The 20395-nt window shown below is 35.0% G+C and overlaps 1 protein-coding gene and 1 non-coding gene across 51 annotated transcripts in view; one reads left to right on the top strand and one right to left on the bottom strand.

Annotated features, from left to right (window-relative positions):
• Positions 1–20395, top strand: part of ADGRL3 (adhesion G protein-coupled receptor L3) — an 845015-nt gene that overhangs the window by 763410 nt on the left and 61210 nt on the right. The gene's annotated exons all lie outside the window — the stretch shown is intronic.
• Positions 1412–1512, bottom strand: LOC131279994 (small nucleolar RNA U13). Its single transcript, XR_009187537.1, has one exon. It is a non-coding gene; the product is annotated as a small nucleolar RNA U13 (small nucleolar RNA).

Raw genomic sequence — 20395 nt, 5'->3', positions numbered from 1 at the left:
ATAGTTATCTTACAAAAATTTTTTGCTACAAATTAGCCTGCTCTGTATTATGTCCAAAAACATGTTAATGAAAGCATATTCTAAGAACATCATCCTTCCATATTTTAACCTCTGAAAAATTAAAAGATATCAATTCTAACTTTCTGTTATTAATATGCTACTGTGAAAATATCTTCATAATAAAAATTTAATGAGTTGTATGAAAATGAGAATATTTCATTACTGTTATTCACCTGTCTTCAAGTTCTTTGTACACTCTAGTGTTTTCAATTGCAATCATTTATATAGCATACAAACGATTAAAGGAAGAAGCCATTCATTATTTTGACATTGAAAATTTTTTAAAATTTACTGTGTTTGTTTTTTGTTCATTTTGTAACCATGGTTGTTATTAATTTCCCTTGAATTGTAAGCACTTGAATAAAGGTTCAAAAATAAGTACATATATTTAGCAAGACCTTGTTTAATCACATCTTATAAAATTGAATCTCATGCACAATGAGTGAAATTCACATATATTAACGTAAAATGATTGAACTAAACTTTTTTAACATATTTATTTTAATGGAGTTTCTTTGTTTTTTAAAGATTTGTTTTATTTATTTCTCTCCCCCTCCCCCTGTTGTCTGCTCTCAATGTGCATTTGCTGTGTATTCTTTTGTGTCTGCTTGCATTATCAAGCAGCACTGGGAAACTATCTTTTTTTTGTTGCATCATCTTGCTCTCCCTCCGCTCTCCATGTATGCTGTGCCACTCCTGGGTGGGCTGTGCTTTTTTCATGCGGGGCGGCTCTCCTTGCGGGGCGCACAACTTGCGCGTGGGGCACCCCTATGCAAGGGTACCCCTGTATGGCATGGCACTCCTTGCGTGAAGCAGCACTGTGCATGGGCCAGCTCACCAAACGGGTCAGAAGGCCCTGCGGAATGAACCCTGGACCCTCCATATGGTAAACAGATACTCTATCAGTTGAGCCACGTCTGCTTCCCTTAATGGAGTTTTGCATCATAAAATATTATGCAAGGAAAGAGCATATTTGGAACCATATAAATAAAGTCATTTGAATCTCTTTGGAGAAGCTGAGTGAGATACACGTGAAATCTCATTGGTGTCATAAACTGTGGCTTTTAATAGTTTGCCGTGATCACTAAAACCAGAACCATTTAGCAGTAACAGTTTTTCTTACATAGCTTCCTAAAGATTGAAAAAAATTATTTTTAACTGAGTTTTATTTACTACAATGATTATATGTATATAAATTTGTCTTGAAAATTAACAAAATATATTTATTTGTTTGAGTTGTGAATGTGTTCTTCAGCCAAGATTTTCGAGCCCCAAAATCAAAACAACCAGATTTCAAATGCTTCTTGAAGATATTGAAAGTTTACGTTGGATTTTTTTTTTCTTTTTTTCATGGCAGATGGGTAATGTGCTGACGTCATAACAAGGTCGGAGAGAGGCACACCTCGCACAAGCATGTAAACACCCATTCGTCATGCTTATGAACCACAAAATCCATGTTTGCATTGAATTTTGAGTACTGTACTACAAGTAAACATTCAGTTATAGATTCCAAAATAAAAGACAGGGACTTTCTGGTTCAGCCCCAAATCAGCTATAATTGCCACATTTTATCAGAGACCAATTTGAGAATTGACATGTAATGCGTACTTGAAAATAGTAAGAAGAATTGCTACTTAGTTGAAATTTTACCATGTGCTAGACACAATTCTAAGTCCTTTACATACCGTAGCTTATTTCATCTACATAGTAATAAATCTATATATAATAAAATATATTTTGGTTTGCAATTTTATTTAATGTTCACATGAACCCTGAAATTGGTAAATGGTGTTATCCCTCTTTTCAAATGAAGGAACTGAAGTTTGGAGAGTTTGTCACTTACCTAGTGTGGCACACCTGTTAAGTGCTTGTGATCTTTCCTAGTCACTTGTGTACATGTTCTAGTATTCATGTGGTTCTCTCTACCAGAAAGGTTCTTCTCTCCTATTCCCCTAATTCTTAAATGTACTTTAAGATTTAGCTCACTGGTGACCTCTTCATGGAACCTTTGTGTGCTTCAGTTATTGGTAATATGGTCTTTTTTTTTTTTTTTTCCCTATCTGGTTGCATCATCGTCTTTTTGGTGTGTTGCTTCACTGCACAGGCCTGGAATGCCTTTTTTCTTTTTTTACCAGGAGGTCCCAAAGATCAAACCCAGCTCTTCCATATGGTAAATGGAGCTCAATTACTTGAGCCACAGCCACTTCCCAATAATATGGCTTTTAAAGTATACCCAACCTGTTGCTCTGTTATTCTTACCACTTAACTTTTTAATTATTTCTTTAATTAATTAATTTGATTCAAATCAAATGTTTTCTTTAAAATTGAGAACCTCTTAATATATTGCTAATTAAAGTAGAGGCCTTTAAGAAGGGTTATTCACAATGTAGGAAAACAACCAGAGCATAATCAACCACTTTTAACTTTTCTTTACAGTTTTTTTGGCAAAACATGAATATCATATATATTGTGTGTGATTTTGGCAAAATGGGTTGAGATGGCAAATCCATAGATAAATTGATTTGAAATTGCAATTTTAAAATACATTAAATGAAGCTGTGCTAAATAAATTTTCTTAATAGGGTTTTATTTTAATTACTATTTATTTGAAATGAATAGTGACTAGGATATTTACTGTATATGATCATGCTGAGTTGGCTTGGTTTATGCACACTTATTCTCCAGAACTAGCTTTGTAGCTTTCTATGGAGAATATGTCATCTTAAAATTAGTTAACTCTTCATCAAAGACTTTTAGTGAAGCAGTATTTGTGTCTATGTAAAGCAACATTTGTCATAAGTGATTTAATTATTAGAAATTTTATAGGTTGATGGTGGTATTTCTTTGGGTTTGTTGTTGTTGTTGTTTTAGGAGGTACTGGTGAACTTAGGATCTCATTCATGGGAAGCAGGCGCTCAACCACTTGAGTTATATCAGCTCCCCTGATAGTGGGTTTTGTAGCAGTAGTTTGCTACTGAATTTCACCTATTTCCTTACACAATGCAGGCATAAAATATAATTTTCTTGGAGTTAGGTATAATAAGATATAGATTACCTTTGTACTGAGGAATCTAGTATTTCAGGACAACAGAGAAAGGCAAAGAAAGGAATTGTATACTGATTAACAATTTAGGCAATTTCATGTAAGTGTTCCCTCAGTTATATATCTATTGGTCACCGATAAATCATGGTTCTCCAGAGAAATAAATAGTAGTATATAGGTATGTATAATTACATACACACAAACACACACATACACATCGGGAAAGATTGATTGATTTTAAGGAATTGGCTCACACGATTGTGGACATTGGCAAGTTTGAAATCTGTAGAGCAGGTCGACAGACTGGAAATTCTGAAAGGAGTAGATGTAGTAGTCTTAAGTCAGAATTCCTTCTGCTTTAAGATACCTGTTTTCATGCTTCTTAGACCTCCAACTGATTGGTAGTGACCCACCTACGTTACTGAGGTTAATCTCCTTTATAAAAAGTCTACTGTTTATAGATGCTAATCTTATCCACAAAATACCTCTTCAGCAACATTTGGACAGTGTTTGAACAAACAACTGGATGCCAAAACCTAGTCATTTAACACATAAAAATAACTATCACACTCACTAAACATTTTAATTTTTTCATAAAGTACACTTTAGATAGGAGTTCACCATACTTGATTTCTTAACATTACTTTAGTTTCAGTGAGAATTCTCTTTTCTTACAAAGGAGACTGTTAGAGAAAAGAATGGCACTCACTGGAACATGAGACTGACATGATTGCAGGCAGAATGTTTATTGGGAAGCTCTCCCAACAGCATGGAAGGGGTCTGAAGAGAGACTTCAGCCTGTCTCTGGCAAAGGCGGTCATGAATTTATACAGTACATCTAAAGGTGGGAAAATGTTTAGTCAGTGGGAGGGGATTGGGGCTTGGATAAGCCCCAAGGGCCAATAGGGTTGGCTAGGGGGTGGTGGGCTAGGGGTAGTGAATTCTAGGGATGCAGGAGGGGTTGGTGGTGCCATGTGTCTTGTCTATTCTTATGAGGAAATGAACTGTATCTGGATACCTAGGGTCTGAATGGAGGGCTGTTCTGTGTCACGTGATGTGGCTCCTTTGTCTCTTCTTGTGAGGAAATGAACTGTATCTGAGCACATAGGTTCTGGATGGGGGGCTGTTCTATGTCAAGGGAATGCAAGTCACTATTTATTAACCATTGTAAATCTTGTGATCAATTAATCATAAACCTTGTAAGGGAGAAACTTCTAACAGAGACAATGAAAAAAAATCATATGATAATTACAAAATGGATAATGAAAGTGTGCCTGCTTTTTCTTAACTATTTGCTGTCATTTGGGACCATCAAAAAAGAGACAATTATGTAAATAGGAATTTTTCTTTAACTGGAAATATGCCATAAAACAAAGAAACAAGCCTTCTATGTAGTATAAAGTAACTTGTTTTTACTTATACAATAGAAAAAAAGTATAATAGAAAAAATTAAATGTCTTTAATTTACAATAAAAATATATTTGAAAGGCAAAATTTTCTATCTAGACTGTTTATTCCTGAAGTCACAAATCCCATGACCACCAATAATTATCTATATTGGAGAACCTCACTAGGAAAGTTTGCTGACTTCATAAGTGGAAGTTGATAAAACCTCTGTGATCAAGCCCAAAGAAATAAATATGTACAAATATTAATATGATTTGTAAGTCCCCTTTCACAATGTGCAGTTGACTTCTCAATCAAATTCCTCCCAAGAACACTAGATCCCACAATTTCTGTAAATTAGGTCCTTCCTGCCTCCCTCTCTCCCTCCCTCTCTTCCTCCCTCCCTCCCTTCCTTCCTTTCTTCCTATTAGGGAATTTTATCAAACCTATTATTGTCCAAGAAACTGGAGAAAGAGCATTGCCCAATGACCCTGTCTCAGAATGTAAATTCTAGTGGAGCAGATCATCCACAGATAAAGCTAAGAAACAAGCAAGTATTATAAAAAACTGTTATACTGAAAAGTAAGAGGGAAATGGATGTGGCTCAACCAATTGGGCTCCCATCTACCATATAGGAGATCCAGGGTTTGATGCCCAGTACCTCCTGGTGAGGGCAAGCTGGCTCATATGCCGAGCCAGCCCACACAGGGTGCTGGTCCATGTGGGAATGTCGCCCTGTGCAGGAGTGCCACCCTGCATGGGAATGCTACCCAGTGCAGGAAAGCCACCCCATGCAGCAGTGCCAGCTGAAGCGGAGCGCTGGTGCAGCAGGATGATGCAATAAGAGACACAGAGTGAAAATAAGAAGACGCAGCAGAACAGGGATCTGAGGTTGCACAAGAGAGTAATCACTTCTCTCCCACTCCGGCAGGTCCTAGGGGTTGGTTCCTGGAGCCGCCTTATGCGAATGGACCAGAGAATGGACCAGAGAGCAGAAAACAGGGCAAACAGGGACAATGAGGGAAGGGAGGGAGAAATAAATTTTTTAAATCTTTTAAAAAAGAAAAGAAAAGTAAAAGTAATATGACAGAGGATGATGGGATGGCTACTTTGGTTTGTGATACTGGGAAAGGGTTTTCTAAGGAGATTCCACAAGAAAAGCTGATATCCGAATGACAAAAAGGAGCCAGCCATATGCAAAGGATGTTGGAGAATATGCATCCCAGGTTAGGGTATAACTAATGTAAAGGGGCCAGATCATACTGTGCTTTGAAGGCCACAATTAAATATTTACATTTTGCTCTATGACAGAAACCCACTGGATGGTGATAAGCAGGGACAAGACCAATTTTCATTTACGTATTAAAACAATGGATTACAAGGGAATGTGTTACTTAGGAATAGAGTTTGGTGTAAGAAAAGCCACAATAACAGAGATTTTTTTAAAAAAATTATCTCATGTGGCAATCCTCTTGTTAAGCAGTAAAAAATTTATATTGTGGCTTCACAGTGCCAGGGATACTTTTTTCATTCTGTTACTCTACTATCCTCAGTATTCCACTTCCATCTTACACTCCTGGCTTTTCCAGCTCTTTCCCTCATAAATATTCAAGCCACTGGGAGGAGAGAACTTAAAGAGAAGAGTGAGACTCTTTCTTTAAGGTTTGGACCTGGAAGTTGTATTCCTCATTCTCAAACATCCCACTGACGATGGTCACATAGCCACACGTAGCTGCAAAAAGGTTGGGAAATGCAGGTTATTTGGGAAGCTGTGCACTTAGCTAAAAATTTGTCAGCAAGGAAGAAAGGAGAAACTGTTGTTTGGAGCCAGTTAGCAATCTCTAAACAGTGCAGTTGGATTCTTATAGCAGTTGTACAGTCCAGAGGAATTGTGAATTATACTGAGGTATGTTTGGGGAAGGTGACTATTTAGGATATGTTTAGAGGAGGAATAGATCAGAATACTGATGGGTTCCAAATGAAATGATGGAAAGAGACATGAGAATAACTGCTATTTATTAGGCTTGATCAGCTTGGGTGGATTTTAGTTTCATTTAATGAAATGCGGATGACCAAGGTTGTAACAGGTTTTGTAGGGTGGTAACTAAGAATTCATTTTTTGTCATTAAGTTTGAGATGCATCAAACTGCATAAACTAAATGGAGAGCTGAAGAAGGCAGCTGGTTATATGAATCTGGAGTTCTAGGGAGGGGTCAGGATTGGAAATAGAGATTTGGGAGTTACTGGTATTTAAAACCCTATTACTGAATGAAACTAACCAGGAGTTACGTTGTGGTAAAGGCAACTCAGAAAGAACAAGAAGTATAATAGGAAAACTATTGAACAAACATGAGAATACGATGTTATGGAAGACAAAAAAAGGAGGAATTGGTCAACTACAGAATTATTCTGAGTGATCAAGTATGATAAGAGCAAAAAATTGCCTATTGATTTGGCAATGACAGACATTGTGGTGTTAGAAGGTTGTATGCATGGAATGGCTTTTAAGAAAATGAGAGGTAAGCAGGTATGGACTAGCAGTGTAGAAAACTCTTTTGATAAAATTCTCAGTAAAGGATTTTGTATACAGGATGGTCCTGAAGAATCTCTGGAGTCTTGGAAGAAAGTTTATTTGTTTTATTTTAAAAATAAGGGCTCCTAAAGTATATTTGCTGATGGGAATGAGCCAAAAGAGAACATGGATGAAGCAGGAAAGAGAATCATTACAGAACCTCTTGAGAAGGATCGCATGAGTAGATATGTTGACCTTTATAAGAAGAGAAGCTTTTTTTTCATTACAATAGGAGGAAAGACAACATGTATAAGTATTATTGAAGGTAGTTTGATAGATTTGGTGTTGGAAAGATGAGAACATTTCTGTCAGTACTCTCAACTGAGTTCTTCAGAAGGAGACCCTGAGCTGAGGATTCAGTGCAATTTATTAAGGAAGTGCTTTCAGAAGAAATCAATAAGGAAGGAAAGGGAAGAGTGACAGGTTAAAAAAAAAAAAAAAAGGAAAGGAAAAAGGAGAAAAAAGAAGCAGCTCAGGAATGTTGTGATTTCTGGTGAAGTCCCAGCCTGATCCCAAGGAGAGCTCTGGAGTTTAAATTACACTTCAAAATTGACCAACCTTGAGGTAAAGGAGCTGGAATTTTGTAATCCTATTCTTGTCTGTAATTGATTGCAGGCTTGCTGTATGGGCATAGCAGTTCCAGTGTCCATGGACAATCTTTTGAAGGACCCAGGGGCTGCCTTTATCAGCTAAGCATGCAGCGGCTGGATGATAAGTACAAGAGCTATACAAGAGGTTAAGAAGATCTGGGCAAGGCATCAATGCATTTGCCACTGTAATATTTTTTCTATTTCTTCAAGGACGTAGGAGACAATAGTTAGTTGAGAGGGGCTATTCAGGTTTAAGGAAGATGTGAAATATTCTTAATGGAGAATGGGAAAGCCTATGTACTAGGGAAGTAGAGTTGGCTTCCCAGATATTAAGTGCAATTAGAATTTTTTTGTCATTATTTGAACATGACTTGAATAATTGTGTTTTTTTCTTCAGCATTGTTCATCTACCTAGGGTTGGAATTATTTCCAAATTATTACAAGGGAGAAGAGTTGTAAAAAAATACAAGATCATTGGACCTAGGCTGACCAAGGAGGAAAGTATGAACATGAAGAGGGTGAGGGATAATGAATAAATGGAGAGATGAGGAAGTAGAGGGCGGGGATGTTAGTAAATATCAAAACAAGAGGAGTAGAGGTTGGTAACATCTGAGGGCAAAGACCTCAAAGGAGCTAAGTTGATGCCAGAGGGCAAATTTTGGTTTGACACTGACATTTCTTTTCCCTGAGGGGTATGAGAGAACCAATAACCTAAATATGTGAGGTTCTCAGGAAAAGCATGTCATCAAGGGACAGTTTCACTGAAAGCATGAAAGTGATAGGAACACCCAGGGATATAAACAGGTTTGCTGATATTGGATTATGAGCTTCAAAGAAAAGAGTGAAATTTGGGGGGAGGACAAGAGTGGTATATTAAAAGAAAGGGATCTATAAAGAAATATCTGAAGAAAGGGAAGGAACAAGCCAATTTTTCATCTTTCACCCCTTTTTTGTGGTCCCAATCCATTTTGTACTATCTTCTTGAGGCCAGTCAGCATTTTGGGCAATAGAGTCTGTAGCAGTTTGAGAATATTTTATGAATCCCAAGAGGAAAAAGATTGTGTTTGTAAACTAATCTATTCCTCTGTGTGTGGTGCTCTTTGATTGCATTAAATCCAGGTAAGGGATCTTTGAATAGATTACCTGGTAAGATTGCCTTAGGGCTTTTGATTTGACTATGTCAGTAAGGCATGACTTAGGTTCAGTCTTCATCCCCTGGTCCGTCTTATATAAACAGACTTGCATGGACAGACAGACATACAGAAAGTGAGAGAGCTCTGTCATTTTTCATCCTTTCATGTGACAAAAAGGATGTGACAAAAAGGAGAAGGCTCAAACAGCTGAGGCCCCAGGGTGAGATGAGCCATTTGCCTGATAGCTTACAGCTCAAATTGGGAAGAGAGCAGAATAGCCAAGACTGATACAGGAGGTGTGGGAAGAAGCAAGCCCTATGCCAGGAGAGAGAGGATTACAGGATCACTTAAGCAAGAAGCTTCAAGAGGCTCGGCCCAAAGAGCTCAAGAGGAAGGCTTGATCCCGAAGGGACAGGTTGAAGCCTGGGCAGACATGGGTGGACATTTTGCTTCAACATGTGGCAGCTGACTTTGGTGAGAAAGCACCTTTTATAGTTCCTTGAGTTGGACTTGCCACAGCCTTGGAATTGTAAGCTTTTGCCCCAAATAAATCCCCTTTATAAAAGCCAACATATCTCTGATACTTGGCATCAGCAGCCCCTTGGCAAACCAAGACAGAGTCCTACCAATTAATAATGGAAAGGTACTCCTGAACAATGAGAGCACTACTTAGACTTTGCCTAATTTGTGCTTTCCCCAAATTCCAGAAAATACTAAAATAAATAAATCTTAAGAATCCCAGCTCAGGCTATTTAATTCTACCCAAATTGATATGAAGACCATAAAATGCTCTATGATTTAAGGTGATGCAGGCTATCACTGATTGGCAAATTAATCATCACAAAAGTTAATGGACTGCAAAAGTGGAATGTAGAACTTAACACCATACTCTGGGTGCCTATCAACTTTCCCTGATTCCATCTGAATACCTGTCATTTAAGCAAAATCAACAAAAAGTCAATACACCCTTTCAGACTTCAGCTCTCTTACTCTACTCTTTGCCAGGAGGTGTTTTCAATAGAAGTGTTACTTCATTTTAAAATGATTATTTTCTTTACCTCATTTAGAAAGTGGTAAAAGATTACATCATAGTTACTTTAAATAAAAGACTGTTTTAAATCATTGGTTTGTAATTAAAATGTGCAGATATGTATTCCAGTGTTAAGTGTCTTGAGCTGCTCAGTTCATACTAGAAAATGTTCCTAATCTTAATTCTCTCTTGGTTGAGTCTCAATTGTTGTTGGATTTTTCTACTACATACCATTATGTATTTTTAAAGGTTCTGTCATCAACGTTGCTGACACTTTTATAAATGTGGTATTTGAGAATGCCTTCTAGAATTCTCTGGAATATTGTCTATCATAGTAGATATTTTAAACCAGGAATTTCAAAGTGCTAACACAAAATCCTCAATTCTAGAACTGAAGTTGATAGTCTAAGGTTGTAATTAGAAACTGTTTAATTATAACTTAGAAAAAAATTTCTGAGCAAGAAGAGCATTAACTTACTAGAAAAAGAACTGACATTACTGGATATTAATATACTGTCTATATCAAGATGAAATGCAAAAGCTGGCACATTTTCTTTATAATAGACATGTTTTTGCAGGTCTCTGATTTTCCTTCCCTCATTGAATTTACTCTATATTGCTCGACTAGCAAGGTCTCTAAATTTTGTCAGATCTCCCACACAATGACTTTAATTAATACGCAAATAGTGAACATCTCAGGTAATAGTCACAAGAACCATATTAATAAAATTAAATCTATTTCTACTGAATTTTCAAACTTTTTAAAAAATTTAATTTCAGCCCTTTTATATCCTGTTAGTTTTCCTGTTCTTTTTTACTTGCTGATAAACATCTTAAATGCTTTTAACATTGTAAATATCTTCTAGTCTGTCAGCTCTTTTTTAATTTTACTTTAATTTTAGAGAAACATATTCATTTAAACCACAAGCTTTTTCCCCTTCATGGTATATTCTTTGGAATCCTTTTTTTTTTTAGGAGGTACCAGGGATTGAACCCAGGGCTTTGTACATGGGAAGCAGGTGCTCAACCACTTGAGTTACATTCGCTCCCCTTTTGGGGATGTTTTAACATAAATCCTTCTAAAGCAGGAATAAAAATATGCTTTCCTTCATTTCCATTTATTTCCTGCATTTTCTTTTATTTGCCTTAGATTTTTAAAATTCACATTAAGATCTTTAATCTGTTTGGAGCATATTTTGTGTTCTCCATAAAATAAGTCAAATTTCCAACATCATTTGCTAAATAATCCATCTTTTTCTGCATATTTGTGTTTCCACACTCTCTACCTTCAAATATCTGTTTTTGTGTTCTCTCTTCTTTTCCTTGGGCATACTTTTTATTCCTCTGCCATTATCAGATTTTTATTACCAGAACTGGCTTAATATCTAGTAGGGTGGGTCCTCCCATTTTTTATCTTCTCTTTCAATATTGACTTTGCTACTAATGGACATATATTATAATTTCAAATAAATTTCAGAATCAATTTTTCAGGTTCTTCCAATGCACTTCTTGGATTTTGCTTGGCATTGCATTAAATGTATAAATTAAATTATGAAGTCAGTTCATGCCATCCATCCATAAACATGTATAGTTCTTGATAATGAGCATCTTCTATTACAACTTTTTGTAGATTTTCAACATTTTCTCCATTAAGGGTCACTTTATTCTTTGCTGGGTTAATTTCTATATTATTTTTGTGGATATTGTGAATGGCATTTTATTTTTCTTTGATTTTCTTATTTGTTATTATTAAATAGACAGATGATACTGATTTTTGCATACTGATCTTATATCTGAAAATCCTATTGAACTCTATTAAAATTCCATCAATTTATCCCTAAGATAATTGGCATTTTCTGTGTAAGCCCTCATGTCATATTGAAAGAATAATTTAAAATATTCTCTACACTTTTAAGTCTTATGCCTGCTAATTTGTTTCTTGTCTTACTATATTATTCAGGACCTCGAGTAATACATTTAATGGAAACCAAGGAAAGCCTACAATCTAGTTTGGTCCTGAAATTAACAAATATATTTTATAGCAAGCATCCTTGTTTAGTCCTGAGACTAAATATAAAAATTTTAAAGATTCCCCATTAAGTATATTGTTTGCTGTGTATTTTAAAAATAGATAGCTCTATTAAGCTAAGAAAACTATAATATAGATTATTTTTCTATTTTCATGAATAATAATAAACTTCATCCAAAATTTTTTTCTCACTTGTCTGGAAATTTTTCTCCTTTAGACTATCAATGTGATGTCTGACGTTGATACATTGATTTTTAACTCTTTTTACTACTCTGACATAAATCTTAGTTGATCATGGTATGTTATATATTTTGTTTACACACTGTGAGATTTTGTTATTTAGTAGCTTATTTAGGGTTTTCATCTAAATTTTTATGCAAAATGTTCTTGCAATTTTTGTTGTTGTTGTTATTCTCTTATTAAACAGTCCTTACCTGGGGTTAGAATCTAAGTGATAGTAGACTCATTAAAGTTTGTTTCCTTTTCTCTTTTGGTCCAACTTGTATGAGAAAAGGATTACTTGTTACTTAAATATTAGATAAGTTATTTGTTAAATGAGTTACAGTTTTATGCTTTTTTGAAGACATGGCAGTGAATGGTTGATTGTTGTATACACATAATCATGTAAGCATTTTTTTAAAGTTATTGAGTCCTAATTTAATTTCATCATCACAGTATATTCTGATTTAATGTTGATTCCTAGTACTTTATTGAGGCTGCTATTTGGCTGAAAATATGATTGATTTTAGATTTATCATTTTTTACTTTGGAGATATTTATATATCTGCAAATTTAGATTTATTTACCATATTGCCCACATTTTCTAAATCATTTTTTTCCAGTACAATTTTGATTAAAAGTGGTGACAGTGGGCATTGTTGATTATTTTCTGTAATCTTACAGGAAAGCTTTCAGTCTTTCACCATTTTATTTGATGTTAGCTTTGGGTTTTTCATATACACCCTTTATCATGTTGATATAGTTTCCTTTTATTCCTAGTTTTCAAAATATTTTTTTCAAGAAGGGGTGCAGGATTTTGTCAAATGTCTGCCGACATCAATTGAGATGATTATGTGTTTTTTTCCCTTTTGTTCTGATAAGTAATTTTCTTATTTTGAACCACCCTTGCTTACCTGGGATAAATTCCCACTTGATCATGGTATAAAACACTTTTAATGTGCTGTTGGAATCTGTTCGCTAGTATTCTGTTGAGGATTTATACATCTAATATTCATAAGGGATATTAGGCTGTAATTTTCTTTCCTTGTGGTATCTTTATCTGACTTTGGTATGAAGGCGATATTGGCCTCATAGAGTAGTTAGGAGTGCTCCCTAGTCTCTTATTTTTTGCCATGTTTGGAAAGTTTCGTCACCATTTCTTTGAATATTTCTTCAGCTCCTTAATCTCCTTTTTCTCCCTCTGTGTCTCTAATAATGCTTATATAGGTATGCTTGATAGGGCCCATAGGGCTTTTACTCTGTTTTTGCTTTTTCTATTTTTTTTTCTTTCTTTCTCATTGTCAGCCTGTCTTATTTTGATTAGCTTGTCTTCGAGGTCACGGATTCTTTTGCCAGCTCCAATCAGTTGTTGAAATCCTGGCAATTTTTCGTTTGAGATATTGTGGTCTTCAACTACAGTAGTTCTGTTTGTTTCCTTTTTAAAATTTCTGTCTCTTTATTAAGATTCTCATATTGTTCATTCATTGTTTTCCTGGTATCTTTTAGTTCTTTATCTGTTTTCTTCAATCATTTCCTTGAGCATATTGGAGGTATTTATTTATTTATTTAAATTCCTTGTCCAATATGTTCACAGTCTGGTCTTCTTCATTGGTGTTTCCTGCATTTTTATCCCTCCCCCCCCCACACCCCTTTTTATTGGATGGACCTTTTTTTCTTTTTACTCTTTTTTTGCAGAGTGCATTTTAATATTTTAAAATATTAACTCTGGGAATTAGACCCTGATCCATCTGGTTCTTGAGTTTGTATCCCGCTAGTAATGTGGCAGATTTTCTTGAATGCCTGGAACTAACTAAACCAGAAAAAAAAAAAAATTGCAAAAACACCTTTCAGAGCCTTTGCCTTTGCAAATGGGTTTTGCCTTGGGCTGGTGCTCTCTTTCAGACTTCAGCCATCCTAAAAGAAAGTCATCCCAAAGTAAGTGCAAAGTGCTCAGTCCCTCCTGAAGTTCTTCTGGGCGCATGTCTTGTCCTTAGTTTGTGGTTGCTAGTGCCCTTGAATTCCCCGCTACAGAATTTGGGTGTCTAATCCCTAGGAAACATACTCACTTCCTCTCCCAAGTGTTCTAGAGCAGGACTTAATACATATAAGTCTTTGTCCCCAGATAAACCTTTGCTCCAGGCTGCCTGACTCAATTATTTTTTACACCACTTTCCCTGTCTCAAGCTTCTTTGCCTATAGGCCAATTTCTGGGAAGGGAATAAGCTGGAGAGAAGTTTCCCAGGTGTGTCTGTCCCAGCTGGAACAAGGCCAGAGACACACAAAAGGAGCACTGGCTGGCTTCACACTGCCCTGGATAGGAGGCAAGGGAAAATCTCACTACCCAGGAGTGCCGGGAGCTTCTCCTCTGATTCTTTGAAGTTGCATTTTCTTTATTCATTGCTCCAAGTAATAGCAGTCCCTTAACTCTTTTCTGTAGTTTTGAGAAGGGGTACTGTCTTTTGGTGTTCCTTGGCCATTTTGCAGGAGATGGGTTGGAACAATAGTTCCCTCAGAGCTGGGCACACTCCCAGATCTTGGGGAACTACATCTCTGGTCTCTATGCCCACCCTTATACCAGCAACCTACACCTAGAGCCTGAGCTGAGTACCTCATTGTTTGCATTGGGGAATGGGGGATGGTAGCAGTTCACTGGAGGAGAAATTCACCACTGTTTACCCCATTTTACCAGCCTTTTCCCCTTGCTTTAACCTGGGTGCTGCACAGTGTTCTGTTAGACATCATAGTTTCAAAATAGTTGATACAGAGAATTCCTGTCTGTTTAATAGTTGTTCTGGTAGAGGTCTGATTCCTGGAGGTTATTATGCCATCAACTTCCCCCATCCCCTTTTATCATTTCTTATTTTTTTCCTTACTGACATAAATCTACGAAGATGGAATTTCAATTCCTAGTAACAATTGTTAATTTATCTAGTTTTCTGCTTTTGTTTTATATGTATATATCAGGCTAAATTGTTAGAAGCATATAGTTTTGAACCTTTTATCCTCCATATCATTTTCTTTACAGTATATAATTTAAGATCCTTCTTTGTTTTCTGCTTTTATTAAATTTAGTTTTATATGTTATTACAATAGCTGTGTTTGGTTTGTTTTTGATTATATTTTCCTCTTATGTATGTATTTCCACCCATACATTTTGTCTTCCAGTATTCTTTTGCTTTGTGTGTATGTATATTGCTTAATTACTTTAATCAATGAGTTTAATCCATTTATAACAGACTAAATCAGAGTAAAATTAGGATTTACATCTGCTGTCTCATTTTCATATTTTCTATTTACTACTCTTTCTTTTTTTCTTCCCTTCTCCCCATTTCTCATCTTATATAGATAAGATTATTATCTACTGGTAAGAAAGTTATATATTCTATTTTTATTCTTTTTGGTGCATTCCTGACTTTAACCTATATCCATATGTACTGGTTACTGTTGCTGCTGTAACACATTTCTACAAATATAACAGATTAAGCAGTTCAAATTTCCTATCTTGTAGTTCTATAGGTCAGAAGTGCAACAGGGGTTTTACCTGGCTTAATCAAGGCATTGGCAGAGCTTTATTCCTTTCTGTAGGTTCTAGGAGAGAGTCTGTTTCCTTGCCCATTCAAACTGTTGGCAAAACTCAGTTTCTTTTGGATGTAGGACTAAAACCTCCATTTTCATACTGGCTGTCAGCTGAAGGATCTTCTTAGTTTGTGTAGGCTACCCACATTCCTTGACTTTTGATTCCCTTCCTCCATCTTTAGTGTTATCAGTAGTGGGTTGAACTCTCTCATACATCAGATCTCTTCCTTCTTCTCTCTTTTCTGTCCCACCATAACCTGGAAAGTTTCTCACTTTTAAAGATTCATGTGATAATTGGACCCAAGTAGGTAATCCAGAATAATCCCCTCATTATATCTACCAAGTCCATTTTGTGTTTAAGGTAATATATTCACAGATTTGGGAATTAGGATCTTTGGGGACAGTAATTCTGACTCTCCCACCATATAAGAGAAAAGGCAATACATCTGACATGTTTCAGTGTCACATAACCAGAATTCCTTCATAATTTTAGTTGATAGCTAATAAACTAAATATATAATAGTAAATGTAATGTCTTCAAGGCATGGTACAGATGGACACTCAAAGGGTAAAAGAGAATATTTAGAATGGCCTATAAGGACATATATGAACATAAGTGGATAGATAGCTGGGTAGAAAGACATGCTGGGAAATTGTAACCTTATACCAAAAATAAAATAAAATAAAAGATATTACCTATATGTAAATACTGTAAGTTAGAGGAGGCAAAGAGGAAAAGAAAAAGCTAAGTGGTAAAAAATGCTGATGCCATACTTACAACAAATCCATATTACCAGGATCTTTCTGAAAATGGAAAAGATGAGCCTGGTGCTAGTGACATCTGATCACAACAATTTTGAAATAGCACTATAAGAGACCATTGTCACTTATGAGGAGAGAACCTATAAATTTGTAGACTATCCAGAATCTCAAATAATGCTATCCTATATAATCTCATATTTTCTGATCTTTTAGTTAGGAACAACATCTCACAGATTTTACATTAAAAGTAGAATTGATATAGAAATCTTATCACTCACTGCCCAAGTAACTAGATCTTGCACACTGGCCATGCTCTGTGACTTTTTCAAATGATTTTCCAGAGAAATTACAGTGGACTATCACTGTTTCACAGGAATGATAAATTCAAGAATGCACACTGAACTGCAGTGGCTAATGCTAATTGAAAACCTTCTAGGGACAATAACCTATTTTTTCTTTGAGTCCATTCAACTCTAAAAAGATCTTATTGAGATTGTTTTATTCATTGTGGTGGTGAGTAAACTGAGGCTTATGGAGTGTAAGTTACATGTTCAAAATGAAATAAATCTTGTATGCTTTCTACTGTGTTGCTGTGCCTCCCTTGGTTACATTTAAGGGAATCTTTAGTAAGTACTGACAAGTTTTAAATACCCGTCTGTGCTTTCCTCATGTTTTAGTTGTTCTTACAAGCAGTTTATAAAAAGGTGTTTATTCACAGAAGGATTATGATTAATGTTTTTGTTGTAAGTTGGTGAAAAAAGATGTGATGAGACCATATGGTATGAGAAAGAGTATAACAGTAATTCAACCTGTCAAAACACATTTGGGAAGGATAACAAAAACTTATTAATTTCTTGACTTATTTTACTTAAATTAAAAGTTTGTGCTCTTCTGAGTTGAGAAAAAGAAATCCTGAAAGTATGTAATAAATTCCTGTGAGTAGTAGTAATAGTCACAAGTTCTAATAAGTCATTGAATTTTAGGATTCAGTCTAGGACTTATACAAAAAACATTGAGCTCAATGTTTGAGAAATAGTGAGCCAGGAAACATTTTGAATTTTAATTAAAAGTGTTTAATTAAAAGTAATTAAAATAACCCACAAAGTATTAGCAATAAATTGTCATTGATTTCATACTTATTGATCCTGATTTATTATACTCAATTCTTCCTAGTTTCAGAGTTACCATATTAATCCATGATAAAAAGATCCATGATTAAAAATTTAATGTTTTTGTTTTGCTCCCAAGTCTGCAATACTGTTGTAGTGACATTATGGCATGAATATGAAGATGTTTATGAGGTAGTCTAACCATTTATTTTATTTATTTCATCCATTTCATTTTCTTTTTAATAAATTCCATATGAATAATATGTAGCAATATAGATCTTGGTAGTAATATTTTAACAGTAATAAAATCCATAGTTGAAATATAATCATTTTCTCTATGTTTATAATTTTTATATTTATATTATATGACTTTCATAGTTTTCTAAGAAATTTTTATGTTTTTAATACTCAGTGATTTAAACATATGACTATAAAGATACATTATTCATATTTTATTCAGAACTATTCAATCACTTTCTAAATGCCTTTTCTTTTTAAATCTCCCAATAGTGGTAGAAAAGAGAATTGAATATAATAATTTCATTCTAAGATGGTGTAGTCCCAGTCATATAAAATGTATTTGAAAGAAATATAAAGTAGTCAGGATTTTATTGTACATATAACCAACTGAGAATTCTCAACACAGAGGAGTATAAACACGAAATGTTTAAATGCTATGCTGTGTTAAATATCTCTTTGCCGCTAAGTAGTAGGTATTTTTACGATATCTTAGATAGATATTGGTACTTTGTCAGTCAATTCCAAGCATTAAAATATCTCACTCACAATTAACATATCCCATTTAAGACATCTTCACTTCATACTAAACTAAGACTAGTGGTTGGGGATTAGCATAAGGAAAGGTGTTTCTTTCCTTACTCTATCAAAATGCTCCCTATTTTCTATGAAACTTGGGAGTACTTAAAGGCCTTGTCTTTTACCCCATCCTATTTTTATAGACTGGGGACACTAGGACTGATAGTTGTAGAACAAATTGCTCTATGGTACATGTTGGGAACACAGGTTCAAGCACAACAAAAACTTTCACAAACTGATGACTTTATTTATTACGCAGCACAGAAAGTCCAAAGGAGCAGGGGAAGAGATCCTGTTTTGGCCAGTTTCTTAGGCAGGACAACTGATTCGATTAGATTGAGTTAATGGTACATATTCTGCTTATGTAGACACCTGTGCTACACGACCCAGGGACATGGACCCTGCCATTGAGAATTTCTGCCATTGAGACCCAGCCCCTATAAGTGGCTAGAACTGCTTGTTTCTGGTTTCAGGTTAAAGGTACAGCTAGGCCATTCCATTAGACCTAATGACTCCCCTAGACTGTGCAATGAAATCATACTGAAACATCCACACACAATAGAAAAGGATGGAGAAGTAGGTAAGGACTGGGAGATGGTTACCAGGCATGTCCCTGACTTCCCCAGCAACAGTGAGGAAAGCAGTGTCTCCTGGATTACTTTGAAGTAAGTTGTAAGGAAGTCTTAGCTGAATTTACTGCTGACTCCTTTTCTAATATGGGTAACTGAATCCTCTTAGTTTTCCACTTTGGAGCCTCCTTGTTGATTGGGGACCAATAGGGAAAGCCCACTCAACATGCAGATACATTAGTATTTACTTTTTTTTTTTTTTATGAAGAATGAAGAATACTTTTATCTTGAGAAATTCACCCATATTACCTGAGTCCTTAATGACTCAAACCAAATTTTCAGGGAAGTCTTTATTCCTTTGAAATAATTACTTTTATACCAGGGACAGTTTAAATTATTACTGTTATTCTTTCAAGATATCTACATGGGTCATGATAGCTCTTCTACTCACTAGTAAATGACCACTTATTGACCACTCTCAAATAATCTCTAAATTAGAGTGGGAACTAATTCCCTAATTCTTCCTAATCGATCACTTTTCCTTTCTCTGTTGTGAGTTATCAATGACCAGAAGATCTTTTGGCTTGGAGATTGAACTCTTAAACATACCTCCCTAAAACCACATCTTTCTTTGCACCAAACCCTGTCCATCCACTACTTGAAAAATATTCTATGCTATCTTTAGCAAATAGAAGGAAATGTTTAAAGTATTTAAAAATTTATCTCCTATATATCTTTAATTTTTGGTAATTTTTAGTTCAAATTATAGCTCAAAAATAATATTTCTGTTTAATAACTCTTAAAGTCAGAAAAAGAATATCCTAAAATTAACTTTATTCAGTCTGTTGTTTCTGCCTATTTATCATCTATCCATACTGAGATTCTACGAGTCTTTTCTCTACATCATAGCATTAATTTGTAGGTTAATACTTAAGTTAAAAAAATATATCCTCTTGAAAATACACCTTGAGGCAAACTTCCATTTACATGCATTATAATAGCCCATTAGTGTTCTTTGAAATTCTTATAGAATATATATGTTATAAAAAATGTAAATATTTGTATATTTATTGTCAGTCTATGCAGATACCCCAAAACTCTGGTCACAATACAAATGTTGAGTTTTAAAGATAATTTAATAACATTAATGTTTAAAGATGTTAATTTTAGATACTAGAAAGAATAAAATAATATAAAATTTTTGACAAAAAGTATACTCTCTTAAAAAAAGGAGGGTTTTACCTTCATTTGTGATCTTGAAAATTGTATGTGCAAGGTATTTTACTTCATTTTCAGTAAGACACCACTTGTAATTCTAAGATAACCTGGAAGTTCCTGTTATTAATAACATTTGCCAAGAATATCTTAGGACTTTGTGTCCTTATTTTTATAAAATGTAAAAATAACTGCTAAAAATGGTTTCAGTGATAAAACCTGGAATGGGATTTTGTTTAAATGAACTTACAGTGATACTTCAGAATGCAGAATATTCAAATATAGA

Source organism: Dasypus novemcinctus, chromosome 1, assembly GCF_030445035.2.
Source record: "Dasypus novemcinctus isolate mDasNov1 chromosome 1, mDasNov1.1.hap2, whole genome shotgun sequence".
NCBI lineage: Eukaryota > Metazoa > Chordata > Mammalia > Cingulata > Dasypodidae > Dasypus > Dasypus novemcinctus.
This window is presented reverse-complemented; position numbering and strand designations above follow the sequence as displayed.